Raw genomic sequence first — 19,943 nt, forward strand, 5'->3', positions numbered from 1 at the left:
TGCTTTCAACAAGAGGGGTCCCCATTACTCGTTATCTCAGGGCCAGCTAAGAATATCCAGAAACTTAGTTGTCTGAAGACAGCCTGGACTACAGAGAAAGGGGATGGAACTAAGTTCTATTTGGATGTAGCAACAGCCTAGGATCAGGAAGGGAAGGATGCAGGGAGTCCCAAGTACGTACCTGAGCTACAGGATACTGTTAGGAGACATGATGGGGGACATACTAGTACTGCTTATAGAACTGCGCTATGCTCTTCATGTTGATCTTTGTTGTAGTCCTAACATATGGGATGATTACCAAAGCTGCCCCAAACTACAGAATTGGGCTTGAGACCAGAGGGAAGCCTGGAGAGTACCTCACAGGATACCTGAGGCAATCCAACCTTCACTCCATGGGACAACATCAACCTGTACTGCTTTGAGAAATGTGTGCACTGAGGACCAAGTGGCTGATTCAAAAACATCAAGTATGCAACCTCTTGAAGTGCTAATAAATGCACTTCAGGTCTCCCATATGGGAGCCCTCAAGCAGTATCTGATGCAAACAAATTAAGGAATGTTTCAGCAGAGCTTCTCAGAAAAGCATGCCCCGTTTCTTTTGAACTTTAAATTCTAACATTCCAACTCAGTCAAAAATGGAGCAGAGGGACTGCACTCTCCAGGGATTGGCTATGCTGTATTCAAAGTGCTTCTCAAAAATTTTCTTACATGCATTTGGAATACATTAGAAGTGTGGAGGCCAAGCATGTCATAATTAGGCATTCCTCAGCTGTGGCCTTTTCCTTCATTGATGTCTCAAAAGAATGTGGTCAGCAAAGTCCAGCTTTTCCTGAGGAAAGGTGGCTTTCAACTTTGTCATGCCTAGCTGGGCTCCCAGTGATACCATCATGCTAGTGGGTATCAGATTGGACTTTGGAAGTCTAGCTATGGGAAACAATCTAGTGTGCAACTCAAATGCCTCTGCAGCTCATCCCCAGGACTGTACATGAATGAGACATCCATCCTTTACAGAGTATAAGTAGATGCAAATTGTATGAAGCCATATGACAGATGTAAATTTTGGAGATTCACTGATGGACAGCTTCAAAAAAAGTCTGCTCTGCCCCAGTAGATGCAATTGTGACACAACAGGTGTAGTACACCTGGCTGAGTACCTCCTTGTCCAACCTTTTATATAGGCAAAACCAATAAAAAATTGAAAGACAGGATAAGGGAACACATTTATGACATTAAGATCTACAAACACACTATATAGATATCGTACTGTTTGGATTTTAAAATGTTTACTTTTTTGCTACTGATAAAGTTCCTCATTCAGATAAGGGTGGGGATTTGGACAATATTTTTAAAATACAAGGAGCTAGTGTGGCAGTTCAGACTTAACATGGGTACACCTCCAGGACTCAATGACTGCATTTCAGTTACTAATGTACTACGAAGATGTCTACCAATCAACCAAGAAGTTCATGAGATTTAGATACTGCCTTCAAATGACTTGTATTAAATTTGTACATACATTTTGATTTCATCCTTACTAGTGTACTAAGGAGTTAAGTGTGTGTCTATCAATTGAAAACATTTGAGTACTGTTTTTAAATGAAGCGCATTTCTTTTCCTTTACCATCATTCTAGATGTATTTTATTTTTGTTTGTCATTAGGAAATGAATTTATTGCTTAGTTTTATTAGCTGGTGAGTTTATACTAATGAATTCATGAGTTGGCTATTCAGTGTTGGGATCTTCAACAAATTATAAAGGTTTTCTGGGAGATAATTACTCTGATGAAGTTCAGTTATAAGGAATAAAACCTCTCTGACTTCTGCTAGTAAACTCGTGAAGACATTCCGATGCAGATTTTTTTTTTTGTTCTAGACTACCAGTGTCAGTTGCGGTCAAGGTTACAAGTAAATGCCCTGGTCCTGATATGTGCAGCTTCTGAAGCTACACATTTTGTAAAAACAAATGGGTGCCACCCAACACTATGAATATGAGAGCGCAACTGTGATCCCTGTAATAGAGAATGTGAAGGATAACATCCTTTAAGTCAAAAGTCACCATGAGTGCCTGGATAACCAGCAACACAGAAATGCTAGCAGAGCTAACATTTTGCATCTGGAACTTTTAGGAACACGTTTGTTTATTTTTAAGTTGTACATCTTTCTAGGTCTTACTTGATGGGTCCTCTGACAGCTAATAGGCCTAAATGTTCTGGGAATACAGAAGCCATGCAATCCTGGCCTGGGACAGAGCTCTAAAGCCCACTCATTCCTACAGGAAATTGCACTTAGCCTTTCTGTTCCAAGGTGAAGATCAGGTGATAACAAGCCAGCTTGCTGGTTCTGGGAGGTAGGCTATCCTCTCCCCAATAGACACACCCCACTTTCCCTGAGCAGCTCTTCAAAGTCTGCTATTGTCACACAAGGGGCAGTATCCCTCCAAACACTGGATTCTTCGCTGCTTCACTGATGCTTAACACCATGAAAACGTGAACTCATTTGGCAAACTCCAATGGGTAGCCATCTAGTGCTCCCATTAGGTGTCAACCTTGGGGCAGAGCCACAGCTGTGCCCCTTTCCCTGGGATGGGCAAGCCAGAAACAACCACAACTCATCTCTAAGCCCCTGTTCAGCTACTACAGTTAACAATGACATTACATGAAGTTGGGTTACAAAATCAGGGGTCTGAGCACCGAGTCCCTTCAGAGCTTTCACGACACTGAAGAGTACTTCACGAGGGCTTTTGAGACCGGATGGTCAGCTAGCATTTTTCTATTACCAGGCAGATAAGTTCACTTTGAGAAAAAACAATTCCACACTACTTTTAAAATCAGTACTTTTGAGAAAACTGTTAATTGTGCTAGGTTTTTATGTTGTTGAGATTGTTGAGACACATGCCTGGTAGTGAAATGCGTGTTTTAAGATTCTGTTTAACTGTACACTTTTGTCTTCAACAAGTTTACTTTATTTTAATTTTAAAATATTTTAGGGACTAGGGCAAGTGCCTTGTGCTGAACACAGTGTTTTTTTTTTTTTTTTTTTTTTTTTTTTTAAACACTACTTTTGTGGTACTTGCTGTTCAGAGACAATTGCTACCTGTTTAACATCCATTCATAAGGCTCATTAAGTCCTGCTCAGCTTGCCTGCTACAACAATCTATTAACATATCATGATAGTCAAACCCCGGCTCCAGATCTAGATTCTCAAAGCTTGCACTGACAGCATACAACACATCAAGTGGGTTTCCCCCAGCTGATTTATAATACAGGACTTTGGTATTTTCTATGACATATGCAGGGTTCCTCATTTAAATAGGCTTGAAATACCAGAGGGTTAGAAAAAAATTGCCATAAACTCTTTCGTATCAAATTTTTTCTGCTTGAAGTCTTTGTTCCAGATGCGCTTGATCCTCAAGTCACCCTCATGAAATTCTCCTTCAAAGAGAGATCTGATGAAGTTCATTTGGGAGACGAACGCGCTTATGAATTAAAGCAGAGTTATTCCAGTGACTAAGCCTGTTTGAATTTTGTTTCTTCAGTACCTTCATAGAAGGGTAATTAAAATATGAAGTTTTAGACCATTTATTTCTGTTGCTTAATATGCAACATTTTTAAGTATTTTTATTTTTCACGAACAAGGAAGTAAAGTCTTCTACCTTAATGCTGGGGGCAGCCATCTCCTCACATATCTGTTGTGGTTTTTGTAGTTGTTGGCAAATGCAAACAAAGAACCAGGTCTTGATGCAATTAATTTAAAATGTTATGTACACTGCCTTAGTAATTGGTCACATTAAAAATTACGTGACTTCAAATCTTAAAGTAAAACTTTGCTATTTAATTTTTTTTTAAACTGTTTAGTTCTAATGAAATTGTAACTATTGAAGAGAAAAAAAATCAGTTTGCCCCTTTCTTCCTTTTGAAGCATTTTTTTGTGGACATTTTTAGCTATCTGTTTTACTTCTGGCCTTACTGTTAAACACACATTTTAACCAAATATGTCCAGCATCCTGCTTTCCTATCCACAGAGAAACATTCAAATCGTGAACCAGTTTTGATTCCCTGGCAAATGGTTACTGCTGCCATATTCTTACATAGGTACATAACCTTGTATCCTACAATATCAACCACGCTTTTTTGGTGCCGACTTCTGAAAATTGGGGTTCAGAGATACCAGCTTGAGTTCTCTTAAACATGTATCATAATACACCCAACTTGGGATATTCCGTACCCATCAATTCCAGTTAGGTCATTTTAACAAACTCTGATTCCCTCCTCTCATTGCCAACAAATGCACACATTTTAAATGATTCCCGATTACATTTAAAAGCTGCCAAAATAAGGTATCCTCTGATGAGGAGCAGTAAAAAATGGCCTTTTCAAATTCAGTGTTGCACCCCAAAGAAGGATCCCCATACTGAATCTCACAGCAATAAAGAAAAGACATGCAAACTACAATTTGCTACAACGCTCCCCAGGAATCCAGCCTGGCCTAATGCTGTAGGAAAGCCATATAAAACACGACTAGCACAGAAAGGTTACAATGCTTTTCTCATGGAAAAAAATCTCTAGAGCAGCAATTAAGATAGGGGCTGTGGGCCAGAAGATGATCTAGTCAAACAATCCAATTACACGATTGGGTTATAGGAGCACTTAGTACTGCAGCACCAACAGAAGCCATGGTTTACCAAGACTTCATGAACATCTCTGACTTGGTCCCGCAAAAGTGGAGTCTAGGAAAACTGCAGGTGTTAAGGGTAAGCTCAAATCTAAGAAAATGGACTTCAGCAAGATGGCAAAAGATTCTAGTGAGGGATTAATCAGTCAGAAATAAAATTATTACTGAAATAACCCAGAGTTTAGCATTTGGTCCAATTTTTTTAGTATATTGATCCCAGAGACAAATGAGGGAAGAGAACAGATCAGCCTTTTAGCACATGACACAAAGATAACTACAACACTAGACGTGTGGGAAGGCTTTATAGTAAATACTTGGAAAGGCTATTCAACTGAGCAGAAAGGTAGCAGCACAGCTTCAATGCAGGCAAAATGTATGCCACTGCACTGGTATCACAAGAGTGGAGTGAAACAACAGCCTAAGGAAGTGAGAATGATGGCACAACAGAAAAATAACCTCAGTGTATGTATCAACACATGACTGGGCTCGTGAAGAGCCAACCATGGTAAAAGCAAACAGAAGGATTAGGTGAACCTTTAGAGCAACAAAATTTCAAAAGCAAAGTAATGTTCGCACTTTTCCAAGACACTGGTCAATCCACAGCTTGAGCATGTGCAGTTCTGGAGGCCACATAGGAAGTGGGACACAAGTGGTTGCTGCTAGCATTTTAATGGTAAGCCAAGAAAAGTGTCTTTCACAACTGACAAGTAAAAGACACGATACAAGTGTATATAGGTTCATAGGTTGGTACTAGGCTATCAGCCCTAGGGCCTATACAAGCCTAGCCATAACAATTCCCTGGCTATTTCTTCCCACATTATTTACTTTCCTGGACCCCTGTCTAGCAGGGTGACTGACGTGATCCCTGGGGTGAATTTCCTTTCTCCCATCCAATCGTCAAGGTTCCTCTTGAAGAGGTCCAAAGAGGCACTCTGCTTGACATGTATGGGCAATCTATTCCAGAGTCTGGGGAGTCTCTGGGTCAGAAACCTATCCCTCCAGCATGTTTTGTTTATTGTGATGACAAGGTTTAGATCCCTGGAGCGTGTAGCTCTGAGGGATTGGGATTTCTTTAAGTGTAGCATGTCCAACAGCTCTGGGTTTGACATGGCCTTGTATGTTAAGCAGAGATCGCCTCTGAGTAGACGATATGCGACAGAGTATAGCTGGAGTTTTTAAGGCGGTCAGCGTAGGGCATCTGCTTTAGGCCTGTGATTCTTTTAGTGAGGTATTTCTGAGGCCTTTCCAGTTGTTGCAGATGTCTTGAGAGGTACATACCAAATGGGGCGTTGTATTCTATAATGGGTCTAATGAGGGATGAGTACAGTGGGACAATGACCTCCTTTTTCTGGATGAAAAGCCCTTTGTGATGAGGTGTGCCACATAGAAGGATTTCCTGACTGTTGTGGTGATGTGGTTATCGAAGGTGAGACCACTGTCCACCTGTGTCCCTAACTCTCTTATCACACTTTCTGTGTTTAGTGTACTGCCACCTATATGGTAATTCATGGATACATGTTTTTTCCCAAAGGGGATAACAATACATTTCTTGGCATTGAGCTTGAGCCCATGGCTCTGGCACCAAGCATCTGTTTCTGTAAGGCCCTTTTTGTAGAGTATCCACATAATTTGGGGATTCAATAATGGCTCCCAGTTTGCATTCATCTGCAAACTTTGTTAGCCAGAGTCCCTTAGTGTTGACCTGTACTTCAGAGAAGTAGATGCCAAACAAGAGCGGCCCCAGGACTGAACCCTGCGGTACTCCACTTGTCACTTGTCTGGAGCTGGATTTGGAGTCGGCTACTTTTACAGTGGGGGTTCTATCAGTAAGCCATTTAGCAACCCATTCGGTGGCATAGGGCTTAATGCCCAACTTAGTAAGTTTATCTATGATTCCAGAGTGGGGGATGGTGTCAAAGGCCTTGGCAAGGTCTAGATAGGCTGTGTGGACCACCTTACCCTTGTCCATGGCTCTGGAGACTGATTCAAAGAAGTCAATCAGGTTCAGGACACAAGATCGGCCCTTCACAAACCCAAACTGGGTGGGGTCCAGTGTTTGAAGGTTGCCAATGTCCTTGTTTATAAGTTCCATGATAATACGCTCCATGGCCTTGCAGATAAGGCTCGTCAGACTGATGGGACGGTAGTTTCCGGAATCCAAGGTGGATCCCCCCTTGTGGATTGGGATAACTGTAGCTCTGCGCCACTCAGTGGGCACGAAACCTGAGGTGAGGCTATGATTAAACATGACACTTAGGTGAGGTGCCAGTTCATATTGTAGTTCATGTAATACACAGCCCGGGATGTCATCTGGTCCCATGGATGCTGTATTCTTGGCTTTAGAGAGTGCGTTTTGTACCTGTGTGGCCGTTATTACTGGAATTTGGCAATCTTCCAGTATTGAGATGGGCCATTTAGGCGGTGAGAGGGGGGTGAAGTTGGCACTGAATCGATCTGCCAGGATATTGGCAATATCCTTTGGATCAGTATATTTAATGCCATTCTGTTTTAGCTCAGTGCAGATCTGAGCATTGCCATTTAGATTCTTGACATAGTTATAGAATGCTTTGTGGTTGTCTTTGGAATCTTTGGCAATTTTATTTTCGTAACTAGCTTTGGAGGATTTTATGAGGCATCTCAGTTTCTTACTGAGGCCAGTAAGGGAGTTTTTTGCATCCTGGGAATTTCCTCTTTTCTGCAGAAGTTTCTTCCTTTTGTTGTAAAGTTTGTTTATGGCAGGGGACCACCAGATTGGCTTCCTTTTTTTGGATGAGAGCATTTTGGTTCTATTTGGGATGGCACGATTCATGCTTGAGTGGATGTGCTCGCACAGTGCCTTAGTGTAGGATTCAGCAGTTGAACTTTCAGTTCCCGTCTGCATGGGTGTTATGAAGTTTGTCACTTCTGACTTGAGTAGCATGAAGTTGGCTTTGGAGAAGTTTTTTATGGTGGTTTCTTTACTGGGGGGTGGGGGTGGGATGTGGATGTTAAGGGTGATTAGCTTATGGTCAGACCTGACTAACGAGGGGGTGACCATAGGCATGGAGCATTGATTTCCCATGTTGGTAATGACCAGGTCTAGGATATTGGAGCCCCTGGTGGGACTATGGATTAGTTGATCCAGGGCATTAGAATTTATGAATTCCAAGAACCGTTGCGCAAAGGTGTTGGGACATGAGTAGTTTTCCCAGTTAATGGCAGGGTAGTTAAAATCACCCAGTATTAGGGTGTTTGGTTCTATCTTAATATTTTCCAGTATGTTTAGAAAGGTGTAGTGAGAATCTTGGGGTATGGTGGGGGGATCTGTAGCAAGCTACAATTTGGATTGCAGTCTTACCTAGTGTTAGTTGCATTTGGAGAATTTCAGACACATTGTGTTGGCCAACTAGCCTGGTGGTGTGAATATCCTTGGTGAATATTGACACTCCTCCACCTTTAGTGTTTCGGTCCTGGTTTGGTGGCCGAAAAGTGTGGTAAGAGTTGTAGCCTGGTATTGCAGGGGTGCTCTCTGGAGCCTTGAACCAGGTCTCAGTTACTGCACAGATATCAATGTTCTCCATTTTAGGAGTGCCTCGAGAGAGTGCATTTTGAGGTTTAGACTTCTAGCATTGAGTAGCATTACCTTCAGATTTTGCATGCTTGTACCTGTTATGGTGGTGGTTTTGTCCTTTGAAGTTTGCCTAAAAAAGGCACTATAGGGGTGGCAAGAGCCTTAGCCAGTAACCTGAATCGCAGGGACGACAGGTGCAGACCATCTCTGGCAAAGCATCGTGGTCTGTCAATCATGTCATCCCAGGCAGACAGATACTGGATCCCCTTTGAATGACACCATAAGCTTAGCCAATTGTTGAAGTCAATCATTTTATCCTTATATTGTGGTATCATTCTGGGCGAAGGCAGGATGCTACTCGGGGCTAAGGTCATACCTGCCTGGGCCACATGATCCGAGAGCTCTTCCATGTCTCTCTTCATGTAGTCCAGGGAGGTACGTCTCAAGTCATTCACTCCAACATGGACAATGACAGAGTGATATTTGTACTTGTGGTGGAGTGACTTGAGTGCATGCGTTATGTGGCGGATCCTGGCACCAGACAGGCAGCTGACTGTAATTTTCTCCTTATTCAACCTGGTGAGAGGGACATCAGTGTGCCGGACTATAGAGTCACCTATGACTAAAGTGTTAGGTACATTGTCTTGCCTTAGGGGCTGTTGCTGGGTGGCACACTGGTGTTGTGAACTATGTGACACTTTGGTTGTGATTGGTGTTTGTTTGCGTTTCAGCTTCAGAGGTCTTTGTTTCTTGGGCAGGTTACAGTTAAGGGCCTCTGCATATGTGGATTTAGTGTTGCTATATGTGGGTGTTGGTGGTGCGGGTTTAGAAGGGCTATGTGTTGCTTGAGATGTAGTGTGGGTGTTGACCTTCTCCTCTTGACTGTTTAGCACAATCTTGGGTGGAGAGAGCTTTGCTTCCATTTTGGCTATGTAAGTGCATCTCTCACAGGTTGTAGTGTTGGGTGGTAGGAGGAGAGGGTTGTCTGTGTACATGAGGCAATTGCTGCATTGCCCCAGTATGCCCAGATTCACCAGGTGGACAGGAGAAATCACCGGAAGCTGACCCTTGGACATGCTTGGTTTGGGGCTTTTTTTTCTTTGTAAAGTATAGGAGCTGTTTACTTAGCAAGATACTTTGCAATTATAGGCTGTTTAGTGCCTACTATTAATTTCTCCTTGTTAACAAGGAGAGTTCAGTGTTTGTATGAGTTTAAGGCTTCCTAGTGCTTTCCAGCAGGTATTAGAGAAAGTGCTAGTCACAGGGATGCTTAAAGGTAAGATTGAAAAGAATGCACTGCAGTGTGCACTAGAGAAGTTAGATGTGAAAGTAGGTAACTTGAGTTTTACCTGTTTAAAAAGTTAAGGTTTAGTGGAGAGTTACTATTTTTAAAACAGCAAGATGGATTGAAAGGGGTGGTCACTTTTATATTTTGGTACTATGAAATACTGTAGGATGGCCAATAAATTTAAATAATTGAAAAGGTGGGATTTCAAAAATGATGATTTTGTGATTACTCACATAAGCCAGTGAAAGTAGAGAGAAATGAGATATATGGTCAGATTAACATAAGAGGCGGGCAACTAGAAAGACAGTGGTATTTAACAAGACAACCTAAATGGGTGGGAGGACGGGAAAAAATTCTGCCTGACTCAGAACAGAGAGAGCTGTGGTCTCTTTTGAAGTTTTAATATGCTGTTAAAACAGAATGCAAGCAAAACACAAAGTAAAGAAAACAAACTACAGTATTCAAAATATAGAAAGGCAATACAGTAATACAAAAAAATAACAGCAAACTAACCTTTCCTTCACAGCAAAGTGTAGCAGAGTCTGGATGAGCCTTTCTGGTAAAGCTCTGAAATGTTTTAGTTTACTTCTTAAATAGAAATTTTAGTTCCTAGCTCCACCCCCTCTGTTAACAAGTGATTAACCTTAAGTGACCTCTTCTGTCTTATGAATGGGTCCTTAATATATATATATATATATATATATATATATATATATATATATAATATATATGGTTATAAGGGTACAAAATTCTCCTAAACAGTAAAGATGTGGATTATAGGCAGAGGAACAGGCACAGATTACAGATTATGTTTCATGTTATTTAAAAAAAAAAAAAAAAAAAAAAACTAATTCTTTATCAACTTCTTTGTGGGCTGCAGAAATGACCTGCTAAGGTAAGTGGTGAATTCAAATTATGAAGGTATTCAACAAAGAATGAGACAAATGGAGAAAGGGAGTGATGGAACAGACGAAGAAATGCCACATTTGTTAAAAGGACAAATGACGCTGTGCACTTCTGAATGCAGAGGTAGACAACTCCCAATGGAATGAATTCAAACATAGTAAAAACTGTACACCTACGGTAGAGCACCATTTTAAGTCAGGGAATTTGCCAGAAATGACTGTCTCATTCTATTAATTACAATGCTATTAGAAAGGATCGGCAGCAAATACTGTCCACCCAAAACTGCTGGTCCATTTGGAGGGGATTTTCATACGACTAGGCTGATGTCAGTGTCATCTACATCTTTTTGCTATATCACATGTAATTAGTGTTGAAAAAAAGAGCATTTAAAGCACTGTAATATGAATGCCAGGCAGCAACAGCCAATAGCTCCTCAAACAGGTTCTTAGGCTGCAACCCTAAATTAAGCAGGAAAAGTAATAACATTCTATAAAAGAAAAAAAGTTATGTCCCTACCATAACGTTCCATCTGTGTTGCCTATCTTTAATCATTCTTGATGACTGGAACTTTGTTCCGATCCTCTGAATAGGCTCGGCCATTATACAGCTCACTTCAGCCAAAAAAATCTCTTGAGCTAAGACTCTATCCACAATGCCCCCTCTCTATTACCTTAGATCGAGTCTGCAACCAAAGTATAGATATAACAGAAGCCATATCTAAGATGAAACCTAAAGGCTCCCAGAACAAAAGTCCAAACCTCCAGAAGTCTGCAGGAGGGTGGGATGCCAAGAATAAATGAGGATCAACAACCCAGATGTTGTCAATCTTCATTCATTCTTGACAATTGGAACAGTCTCTCCAGCTACTTTAGGTCTGGGGTGGCCCTATGGAAGGATATTTCTGACCACCATAGAGACAAAGGATGCTCTTCCCCATGAGACCATATACAATTTGTGATGAGTGATAAAAGTATGGGCAGTAGCCCATGTTGCAGCTGCACATATTTCTTCTATGGACGCCTTGGAGTGGAAAACAGCTGATGTGGCTATAGATCTGGTGGAATGCTCCTTAACAGGCATAGTAACTTGTGGTTATTATGATTACAAACAAAAGTAACACAATCTTTAAGCCATTCTGATAAGGTAACTTTCGAGACGGGTTTGCCCAAAGTTGAACTTGGAAAGAACACAAAAAATTTATCTGATTTTCTAGACTGTTTGGTTCTATCAAGATAAAACATAACTGTCTGTGAACATCTATTAAATGCAAGCAATAGTCACATTTGAAAAATTAGGGAAAGACTTTCAGTTGACACACACAAGCAAGAACTGGGGGGGGGGGGGGATGAGCAAAGCAAGGGTCCTCTCCCTTTTCTAGCCACCATTTAGTAAATCTTTCCTATTTGGCTAGGCATGACTGTTGTTGTAGGTTTCCTGGACTCCCTCAGGACTGAAAGAACGTTCTCTGAGTAGTGGTGTCTGAATGGGATCAAAAGTTGATCACCCACAGTGTCAGGAACAACATCTGCAAGTGTGGTTGAGTAACAGTTCCCTTTTCTTGTGTCAGAAGGTCCACCTTGTAGGGTAACTTGTAGTGACTGCCCTTGGATAGATTTTGAAGTAAGGGGAACCAGTGCTGCCTTGGCCAGTAGGGAGTCATTAAAGATTTTTGGTTTGTCTCTCCTGATTTTCAGGAGGACTTTCTGAATCAGTGGGGGGGGGGGGGGGGGGGTCACAAAACTTCCTCTTCCAGGAAGATACTGAAAGCGTCTACCCATCAGGCTAAAGGGGAGAAGGTCTTTGAGCAGAAGGTCTGCAGCTGCCTGTCCTGAGGGGAGGCGAACAGGTCTGTTTGAGGAGTGCCCCACTAGTGGACAATGTCTAAGAAGACAGTCCTGTCCAACATCGATTCATGTTGTGAAGATGTTGTCCTGCTTAGATCATCTGCTTCCTTTTTATCCTGCGAGGGAATGCAGGTTGCCTACAGGCACAAGTTGTGGCGAGAGGCTAGATCCCATCTCAGCAGGGTTAATCTGCACAGCTGATATGCTTTTGTCCCTCCCTGTTTGTTGAGGTACCACATCATTGTGGTGTTGTCTGTTACTATTTGAAGAACCCCTGGTAAAAGCAGAGGGGCAAAGGTCTTTAGAGCTAAGAACACTGCTATAATTTCCATCACATTGATCTGTTTGGCCCTCAAGGAAGGGTGCCAGGTTGCTAGAAACCTGTAAGATGCCAGTGTGGCTCCCCACCCAGAGTCTAAAGCATCTGTATGCATTACCTGGGTTGGGAGGGACTGGAGTGGAAAGCCAGTCTTTAGCTGGACTTGTTGGCTCAACCAGCTGATCTCTCTCTTTAGACAGGGAAGGAGGGGAATTTCCTGCTCCAGGTGATTGTGGTGCTTGGACCAAATATCTTTTAGGTACCACTGCAGCTGGCGCATATGCATTTTGACCACTGGGATCATAGGTATGGTGGCTGGTATTAAGTCCAGGATTCGAAGTAATTGCCACACAGTTATTACCTGTGCCTGTAGCAGCTCCTTAAAGTGGGAGGTCAGTGAGTTGATCCTGTCTCGTGGGAGAAAAGCCTTAATTTTGTCTATTCGGCTTCTGCAACCCAGGAAAATCTTGTCTTGTTCTGGGTTCAAGGAAGACTTTGGAAGGTTGAGGGTGAACCCTAGATTTTGTAGAAGGGACATGGTGAAGTGCAGGGGATTTGAAAGGGTTTCCTTGCACTCTGCCAGTACTAGGGTGTCATCTAGATAGGGGTAAAACTGAATTCCCTGTGCTCTGCAAAATGCCAGGGCCAGGGCCAGGCATTTTGTGAACAAAATGCCAAAGCAGTAAATTGGAAATGAGAAGAGGGCCAAGAGAAACGCAGAAAGCTTCTGTGAGAAGGTCTGATGGGCATGTGTAAGTAGGCCTCCTTTTAGGTCTAAGGTGGCCATGAAGGCCTTGGTTGAGATGAGTGGAAGCAGAGTGGGAAGTCACAGCATTTTGAAGGTGGGCACCTGTAGGTAAAGATTTAAGACGAGGAGGTCTAAGATGGGTCTCCATGGGTCATCTTTTTTTGGGGACCAGGAAGAGATGGGAGTAGAAACCTTTTCCTTTCTGTCCTGAGGGGTCTGGTTCGATGGTACGCAGCTTCAGAAGGTCTGTCAAAACCTGGGGTAGGAGATGCTGGAGGCTTTTTGGGAGGAAAAGGGGTGCCTCATGAGTGGTTTTACTTTCCAGGAGACAAAATATCCTTTTTGTATTATGGACAGTACCCATTTGTCCGAGGTGATAGTTTTCCAGAAGGGTAGGCAGTGGGAGAGGCGGGCTGAGAGTAGTAGGTGGGCAAGGCAGTATTGGAGCCTCCTCGGTCCTGAAAAGGCTGTCTAGGCTGAGGATGTGGAGCAGCAGGTCTGGAATTGGTAGGTCGTCTAGCACATCATCTAGATCTGGAAGAGGAAGTACCCAACTTAGCTGAGTTTTGCCTCACAAAAGTGGCTTTTGCTGGGTAGTTTCTGTAGTACTTGGAAATAGGGAACATCAATAAATGTTTTTATGTCCTGTAATTCTTTACTTTTTTCTTGCAGATTCTTAAAAAGGATCTGCAGATTGCTTGCCAAAAAGGAAATTGTGGCCCGAGGGGGGGCATCCAAGATATTTGACTTAAAGTCTTCTGGGAGATTCTGAAGTCTCAGCCAGGAACATCTCCTGAGAACTGAAGCAGATGCTGCAGAGCAAGCAGTTGCTTCGGCAGAATCATAGCTGCATCTACTAGAGTGTCTGGCTACTTGTGTAGCTAGAGGAAGTTTGGAGGAGATGTCAGCTTTAGTGGTGCAGTCAGGAATAGTGGCCAAAATGGAAGAGGCTTGAGAGACCAAGCCAAGGGCATATTTAGTCATGTGCGTCTGATAGTTAATGGCGCTGAAAGCCAAAGTGGAGCAGGTACAAACCTTCTTACCTATCCTATCCATTGATCTACATTCTTTATCTGTGGGTAGGAGTGAGGCAGAGGGAAGGAGTCTGGATTGCTCATCAGAATAGGTGGCAATCACTGCTGGGCCTGCCAAGGGAGGTTTACTCATCAGGCACCTTGTAAAAGCGATCTGGTCACTTGGGGCAGGTGGCTGTGAATCTGGACTCAGATGCAGAGTTAAAGGCATCTAGGTAAGCAGGTAGGACTGGTGAAACATCAGAAGGGGAAAGGGATTCTACTTAAAGAAGCTCAAAATACCTCTTTTGGGTATCAGATTCTTCGTCAGGAGAATAATACTCCTGGGGTGAGGAAATTTGAGAGGTGTAAGATACTGAGTCCTCAGAGGAGGAAAAAGAAGTATCATGCTCTTCTTCCCTAACATAAGATGTTGGGGGGAGGGAAGAGGTTGAAGCAGGCCTAGGGCTGAGCAAAGGTAGAGTAGTGGAGGATAAGGCTGAAGGCTTAAGGGCCATGAAGGCCTGCATCAGGGAAGAAGTGAAGGACTGCCAGTCCGGTATGCCTTCTGCAGTGGAAGAGGTATGCTTGGTTCTCTGTTTCTTATTTGTTGGGGTAAACGTTTGAGCAGGCCTGGAATCGGGTCTGATTTGGATAGTGTCTGAAGGCGGGATCCCGGTCGGAAGCTCTACAGATTCTGGTTCCCCCTCGATGGCAGTCGGGGTATGGGTTTTTACAGGGGATGTGCTGGTCATCGGTGGAGCAATGGCTTCCACAAAGGTAGTCTAAGTCGACGGATCTGCCGGGCGTCCCTCCGCTCCTAAAATCGGCAGCTAGCAGGGCATCTGGTAACAGAGCCGCAGAAGAAGAGGTCCTGGGAAACTTGGCCTTCTTACGTGGAGGTTCTGACAAGTCCTCTGAGGCAAGATCCATCCTTAGTGCTAACTGCTTAAGGTTCTTGTTTTCTAAATAAAGGTTAAGCACGGCTAGACGGCTGCGTAGGGTCTTCAGCACAAATGATTGACAAATGAAGCAAGTGGTATGGTCGTGCTCCCGGCCTAAGCAAAAAAAAAACACACTAATCATGGGAGTCTTTATGGGGTATCTGGTGTCCGCATTGGCATTTACCTTTTTTACCTGACATCGACTATAAATTACCACAACAAACCAAGCCTAAGCAATAACAATAAGATAAGAAAACCCCCCAAACGGTTACTTGGCTTTTTTGAGACGTCAGATGTGAAGCAGCGAACACACAATGTGTCGGTCTGCAGGAGAAATATTCTGAGGATTGTGCGTACAGACATCACATTTAAGGCCCCTGGTTTAAGGCCCTACAAGTGACATCCCACGCAGCTGCAACAGCCAAGCTGAAGCTTATGTATAGGAGCAGACGTCCAAGTCGCCTGAGGTCAGGAAATCCCACAACAAGAATACTGCAACATAGGAATTGAAGGACATCTAGAGACTGTAATATCAGGGTCAATTCCCAAGGAGCCATCGGATTCTTAAATGGGGGTCTTAAGACACAAAGCACCTTTAAGAAAACCTTGCATAAATGGTGGGAAATTAGGGAATGACCATCAAATCCATTGAGGAAATTGGAAATGGTTGCTAATTGGACTCTAATGGTGGAAGCAGAAGCTCCTTGATCAAAATGTGAAGCCAAAAATTCCAAGACTTTGTCAACAGGTGCTGAAAAAGGGTCCAGATAATCTGTACCGGCCTAGACTGAAAATCACTTCCATTTGCTACAACAGAGTTTCCTGGTGGACAGTTTATGAGAAGCCAGAAGATTTTTTTTTTTTTTTTACTGAGGAAGGTAAGCAGCTCTGCCTGGCAATTAACGCAATTGGAGATACCAAGCTGTGAGTTTAAGACTGAAGGTTGGGATGCAGTAGTCCCTGCAGATGAGACAGCAGGTCTGGAAAACTGGGTCCAGAATCCATGGACAGTGAAATCAGGTGCGGCCAAAGGAAAGGGAACCAGACCTGACGGGGCCAAAAGAGTGCAATGAGGATCACTTTGCTTCTCAGTTTTTGGGCTTTCTTCAACAGGGGAATAGAGGAAGCCATGAAGTAGTCCCAAGGGCCAATCAAGAAGGACTGCATGTCTCGAGGACTCCCCCACAGTAGAATTAGAGCAAAAGAGCTGCTGCATTTGTTGTTCATTAGGGAGGAAAAAAGATCGTAGTAAGGCTGGCCCCAACAACGAAAAAGTTTCATCATCTGGGGATTGAGAGACCACTCTTGGGGCAGGAGGATGCATTTGCTCAGTTTGTCCACCATCATGCTGGGGCTCCCTGGGATACGTGTTGCAGCTAGAAAGTGATTGGAAAAAATTGCCCATTGCCATATCCAGAGAGCTTCCCGACACAGGGGATAAGATCTGGTTCCGCCCTGTTTGCTGATGTAACAGACTACTGACATGGTTTGTCTGACTGAATTGCAAACATCACCGGGGAGAGAGCAGACTGAAAGCCTTGCAACACTAGAAGCACTGCCCTCAATTCCAGGATACTGATTTGAAGATTGGCCTCTGGTGGAGACCAAGTGCTTTGAAATTTTCTTCCCATATAATGCCCCCCCCCCCCCACACCCGATGTGGGAAGTGACCATGGTCACTACAGCCGTGGGCGTAGAGGGAGTGAAAGGTCAGCCCCTGAGAATTTCCTATGACTTCATCCACCAGGATAGATCCTTCTTGCAGCAACTCATTATTAAAACTGGATAAGACATTAGGTGCATCAGGACTGACCATTGCACAGCTAAGAGCCACTGAAGCAGCCTCATGTGAAACCTTGCCAGTGGTACAAAGGTTATGGTCACTGCCACAGATCCTAGTGCTTGGAGGACAACAAAAGCAGGAACTGTCTCTTTTGATATGATGAACTGTACTTGAGACCTTATTTTCCGTAGTCTTTATAGAGGGAGGGAAGTTACACAAGAAAATGTATTGAGATAAGCGCCTGTAAATTCTAGGTCTTCTGTTGGAGTCAACTGGGATTTTTCTCTGTTGATTGTAATGCCAAAGGAATGGAAAAGATGCAATGTGAAGTCTGTGGCTAGAAGCAGTAAACGCCTCGTGAGGGTGGTGAGGAGCCAGTCATCTAGGTATGGAAACGCACTGAATCCGTGTGTCCTAAAGTGAGCTGTGACTGCTGCCATGCATTTGGTGAACACCCTGGGAGGCTGTGGTGAGGCCAAAGGGGAGCACTCTGAACTGCAAATGACTGGCTCCTAGCCGGAAGTGGAGGAACCTTCTGGAGCGTTTGTCCATCTTTATGTGATAATACGTATCTTGAAGGTCTATACAGCACATCCAATAATTTTCCTCTAGAAAGGGAAGAATAGACTGAACCGTGACCATATGGAATTTTGTTTGATGAACAAACCTGTTCAGAAGGCTATCGAAAATTTGTCTCCAGTCCCCTGTCTTTTTTGGCACTAAAAAGAATCTTTAGTAACATCCGGATCCTTTTTGGTCTGGTGGGACTTCTTGGAGGACTTTTTCCAACAGCTTTTGAATCTCTACAGCTGCTTGGTTTCTCTGACTGGGTGGAACATTGGGGATTCTTTTTTCTGACCTTGGAAAGAAAGTAAGGGGAAATGTGGTATCCACTGGTGATGATTCTCTGCACCCAAGTACCCAAAGTTATCAGTTGCCTGTCTGTCTGGTGCAGTGAAAAAATTACCCCGGCTGCTTCCAGAGGTAAGCAATTGGGCCTCCATTCAGGATTGCTGGTAGGCGTGTCTGGAGGAGTATTCCCTGGAGCCCTAATTTTGCAGGCCACCTCTACCAAGGGGTGGGCTTCTTCCATTAGAACACCCCCCCCCCCGCCACGAGGGGAGTATTCACCACATGTCCTGAAAAGGCCCTTGGGACTTTTTGAGCCACATTTTTCCACTCCTCCGATTCCTGGAATAGGATCGTTGAGGAGTAGAAAAACGAATGGCCACAGCAGAAAGGGTCTTTCCATCTTTTTTGGACCTGGCTAGTGTGTCTGACTTTGGGGTCAAACAAGAAAGATCCGTCAAAAGGAACACTGACGAAGGAAGACTTGAAAGGTTCCATGAAGTCACACAAATGCATCCAGGCATGGCACATTATGGCAATGCCTGAACCCACTGCTCTGGTCGTTCCCTCAGCTGCATGAGTGATCAGCCACACGGATGAGTATAGACTCCAGGGTGACAAGCTGAGAGGCAACCTTATCCCACACCTTGTCAGATACAGCTCCAGTAAGGGTATCCAATAGCTCCTTAATCAGTTCCTGGTGGAGTCTAGTAAAGTGTGCCATGAAATTCAATGACCTTAGAGCAAAGGTCGTTGATGCATAGACCCACTTCCCAAATCCATCCATTATCCGGGACTCTGTTAGGAGGGTGGACAGTAACACTCCTCGGCAAGTTCTTTTGGTGGCTGCCGCCACCACCATGCCATCTAAACCCTTTGCCCAATGCTGGTGATCTTCTGGTGCTGATAAAATTTTGTCTGGTCTCCAGGAAATCGGCTCTATGGAATCTGGCCTTCCACACCCATTGAGCAATTAGCTTAATGAGGGGTCTAAATTAAAAAAACGAAGAGGTGCTTCAGCGAACACCTCTTGGTTGACATGTAATGAGCGAATGCACTAAAGCGTGAAAACTCAAAACAGCGTTTTCTTTCCCTGGGAAAGAAACTGCTAGCATAAACGCATACTTTAAAACATTACGTGGGGGACTTCACCCCACACACCCCCAAACTTGGGGGGGGGCTGTGACCACCACATCCCACCTAACTAAATATACGAACTCCAAGAATGCACTACAGTGAGGAAAGGGGCAAACATACAGGGATGGCCAAGCGATTTCTTTCCCAGGGAAAGAAATCGCTGTTTTGAGCATTCATGTTTTAGTGCGTTCACTCATTGTGTCAACCAAGAGGTGTTCGCTGAAATACAGACCCCTTAATGAGACAGTCAAGTGGGCGAGGTCACCCAGGAAGCAGATGGCTGAGCACCGAAGGCTTGCAAAAAGGAATAGTTGTGTAAAAATCTTACCATAACCATAGCTGTCCTTCTCTTCCATGTTGCAGTATTCTTAGTGTGGGATTCTCCGCCTCAGGTGACCAGAATACTGGCCCCTATACAAAAGCTCAAGTCTGGTCGTTTTAGGTGCATGAGATGTCACAGGTAGGGCCATAAACCAGGGACCATAAATGTGATGTCTGCATGCACAGACCTCAGAATTTAAATGCCCAGTCGGACAGTCCAGTAGAGACAGCCAAATTATGTCCACAACAGATGCAAAGTGCCATTTGCTGGCTAGTCTGACATTAATCTAGGGGGTGCACTTTAGACAGGTCCAAAGGAATAAAGGGGGATGGGTGGGGGGGAATACTGCAACATAGAAGAGAAAGATATCTATGATTATGGTAAGATTTTACACGGCTATTCTATGTCCTTCTATTCCTATGCTGCTGTATTCTTAGTGTTGGAGAGTGCCACAACTTAGGAAGAAGGAAGGGTGAAGGGAGACGTAGCCGATTCCAGAAAGCCCTGCAGTACTGCCCTAGCAAACCCTGCCCTGGCTCTGGAGACATGTTCCAATTTGTAGTGTCTGGT

At 43.7% G+C, this 19,943-nt stretch overlaps 1 protein-coding gene across 1 annotated transcript in view; it reads right to left on the bottom strand.

Moving 5' to 3' along the window:
* CENPE (centromere protein E) overlaps nucleotides 1-19,943 on the bottom strand; it is a 3,008,010-nt gene that overhangs the window by 2,021,863 nt on the left and 966,204 nt on the right. The gene's annotated exons all lie outside the window — the stretch shown is intronic.

The sequence above is a fragment of the Protopterus annectens genome, chromosome 2.part1 (assembly GCF_019279795.1).
Source record: "Protopterus annectens isolate FY-2018-M chromosome 2.part1, PAN1.0, whole genome shotgun sequence".
Classification (NCBI taxonomy): Eukaryota; Metazoa; Chordata; order Ceratodontiformes; family Protopteridae; genus Protopterus; species Protopterus annectens.